This window comes from Brassica oleracea, chromosome C5 (genome assembly GCF_000695525.1).
Source record: "Brassica oleracea var. oleracea cultivar TO1000 chromosome C5, BOL, whole genome shotgun sequence".
Taxonomy (NCBI): domain Eukaryota; kingdom Viridiplantae; phylum Streptophyta; class Magnoliopsida; order Brassicales; family Brassicaceae; genus Brassica; species Brassica oleracea.
The window spans coordinates 38507176-38510712 of record NC_027752.1 but is presented as its reverse complement, the minus strand read 5'-3'; the positions used below and the strand labels follow the sequence as shown (position 1 = coordinate 38510712).

The 3537-nt window shown below is 41.0% G+C and overlaps 1 pseudogene; it reads left to right on the top strand.

The window, feature by feature from the left end:
- LOC106292513 overlaps positions 1 to 3537 on the top strand; it is a 7384-nt pseudogene continuing 3847 nt past the window's right edge.

Genomic DNA, 3537 nt, shown 5'->3' with positions numbered 1-3537 from the left:
ATGTCTTGGGACGATGGTAAGCACGCGAAGGTGAAGAAAGTTCAGATTACGTACGATGACGTCATCTACTCAATCCAGGTCACGTACGCCGGAACCGCTCTTCAATCCCAGCGTCGCGGCTCTGTTGGGCCAAGTCTGCCGAAACAAACAATTGTTTTTATATTTTCAGTTTTAATACATGAAAGAGCACCATTAATCTTGGCTCTTAGTTATGGGTTTTATCAAAAAAATAATTAAAAAATTAGTGGGTCTCACTCATTTTTTAAGAACTGTCTCTTCTTCCTCTTCTGTAAAGGTCGAATCTTGAGTGGTTTTCAGACCGTTCGCGGACTCCAAGGACAGAAAAAAAAAAATTCAAAAACCTACCTATGAATCTGTCCATTGGTCAATGGTGCTCTAACACAATAAATTGACGTTAGTTTTATTATATAATAACCATTAACAGTTCACTTTGGACCCGGACGAGTACATAACGGCTCTGTCTGCTTACGGCAAAACGTTGAGCACGCAAGAAGTTATCACGGCATTGACTTTCACAACGAACAAGACTACTCGTGGACCCTACGGAAAGAAAACTGGTTTCCAGATTTCTGCTCCGAAGGCTACCGGTAAACAGATCGCCGGTTTTCTTGGTACCTGCGGCAGTGTTCTCAACTCTATCGACGTTCACTACGCTCCCATACCGACCGGAACTGGAACTGGTGGAACTGGAAACAGCAGATCAGGGACCGGTTCAGGAGCTCAAAAATTGGAAGCACAAGGTGGCACAGGAGGAACTGCATGGGACGACGGATCCGATCACAACGGCGTGACAATGATATACGTAAGAAACGGTGGACAAGGTGTTCAATACGTGAAGTTTGAATATGTGAAAGCGGGACAACCGAAACAAGGAGCCCTCCACGGTGGGCAAGGTGGTAGAGGTTCATCGCAAGAGGTAAGCTAATAAGGTTTAATGGAATATTTTTCTTTTTTCCCCCTACGTGGATTTTTTTGTACTGAAATTGTGAACCACTGTAGATTGTGATTAACCATCCGGACGAGCATCTAATTTCCGTCGAGGGTTGGTATGATTCCTCCAATGTAATATTAGGAATCCAGTTCAAGACTAATCAAAAGACTTCTGAATACATCGGCTATGATTTTGATGGTAGTGGTACTAAGTTTACTCTCCAAGCTCAAGACAAGAAGATCATCGGGTTTCACGGTTTCGCCAGCAACCATCTCAATTCCATCGGAGCTTATTTCATTCCGTTATCCTCCACCACCGCCCCTCTTACGGTTCCCCCGAAGAAGCTTAAAGCTAAGGGTGGTGCGTTTGGAGCTGTGTGGGACGATGGTGCTCACGACAATGTTAGAAAAATATATATAGGTCACGGCCAGGATAGTATAGCCTTCGTCAAGTTTGAGTATGTCGATGGCTCTCAAGTGGTTGTTGGAGATGAACATGGAAAACAAACAGAAAAAGTTGAGGAGGTACTAATAACATATACTTCTATATATTTATATTAACTTGAAAATATGAATTTTGTTCAAATTAGTTTCGTGCTGAGAGTTGTTTTTTATACGTAGTTTGAGGTTGACGAAGATGACTACATCGTTTACGTAGAAGCTTTCCGTGAGACAGTAACTCAAGAAACTGTTAAGCTAGATAAGTTTCCAACCTAAAACCAATTGGTGATAAGTGGAGTGGCTCATCCATCTTATATATTACTAAGGATCCCTTCCAATATCCGATGTGGGACAGTTATCTCTAATACGCCCCCTCGAGATGATGGCTCTTTGAGCGTCAATCTCGGAATGTTCGTGCAAGGATCGATGGGCCGAATTTGGGCTGGATCGATAATGGATCGGATTGGACTGCATGGATCGGGCTCTGATACCATGTTAAGCTAGACGAGCTTCCAACCTAAAACCAATTGGTGATAAGTGGAGTGGCTCATCCATCTTATATATTACTAAGGATCCCTTCCAATATCCGATGTGAGACATTTATCCCTAATAGAAACCATTGTGGCTCTTAAGTTCGAGACTTACAAAGGTAAAACCAATCAGGTCTTTGAGACAAGTCCGGGGGTCAAGTTTGTTCTCCAAGGTGGCAAAATCGTTGGGTTTCACGGGCGTTCGACCGATGTTCTACACTCCCTTGGAGCCTATGTTTCTTTCTCATCCACTCTTGATTCGCTTGGAAACTGGATAAAGGTCGAAATCTCTTAGATCGACATAAAGAAATGATTTTCCTTTTTAACATATATACACCATATACAGTATATGTGCTTATGTGAAAACAAGTTTGACTAAATTTGAAAATCAACGTAATAGTGGTTATATATATATACCAAAAATTGACTTGAATTAATTAAAAGAATGCGTAAATCTTGATTGTTGTGAATGAAGAGGGGAACTTATGTATATTATTAGGTCGACCAACTGGTCTTTATATACATATGGTAATGACGGTCTAAGTACTGGATCGACATGAGATCGTACTTATCTTTAACTAGATAATGACTAACAATACGTAAGATAAACACCAACTATAATGTAGATAAACACAAGAGTAGATAGGCGCCAGTATGATCCTGCGGATGGGCTTGGTCCGTCTTGCTACACGGGCTGATAAATGGGTCGATCACTAAATGGTTTATAACACTCTCTCTTGATCGACACATCCGGTCAAGGTTCATTCATGCTTTGGATGTTGCCTCATTAAAACCTCTCTTGACAAACCCAAAACCCAATGTGGTAAAAGGGAAAACAAGACAGGAAAAAGAGTACAACACATGAACTCCCCCTGATGAATGCATCACTGTAGTAGACGCATTCCCATCTGGTATCTGAGTCTTCTTGAACGTTGAAGTTGCCTATGACTTGGTGAAGATGATCAGCTGGATTCTCCTTGAATGAACTTGTAAGTCTTGGACGTTGGTATGTCTTTTGGAACTTCATTAAGATGTGGTCAAGATGTACATCTTTGCTGCTGATCACTCCATGTCTTGGTTGAACTGATGGTGCTTCAAACGGTGCTCGGATGGACTTTATAATCTGCAATAAAACTTTACTTGCAGGTCCTTTTTCATGTCCCACGGATTCTCTTTGGTTATATGGCTTTCCCAAAACGTGGACATTCAATATATATTGAGTCATAGACCCAGAACACATACGAACAACTTTACTTCATATCTTTCGTTCATTCGGACTTATATCTCTTCGTATGTGCCAATGGCTTTATCCATTGTAACCAATCATTCTTTATTTTCTTTTGTTGATCCATGTTGAGCTATAGACCTTGTCTATATTCGTTCATAATCATGAGTGTCTAAGGTCATACCATCAATAATTATTTGCTGCAATGAAACTCATCACACAATGAATTCGCAGTCATACACTCATGTCCTTTGTACATGGTTATCGATCTTTTCTTGCTTTAGCAATGCTTATAATCATTAAGCCACGACCAGACATCCTTCTGGTCACTATCCTGGTTTATGGTTCTCACTTAGGCGTGCTGACTTAATCATACACACACACACACAC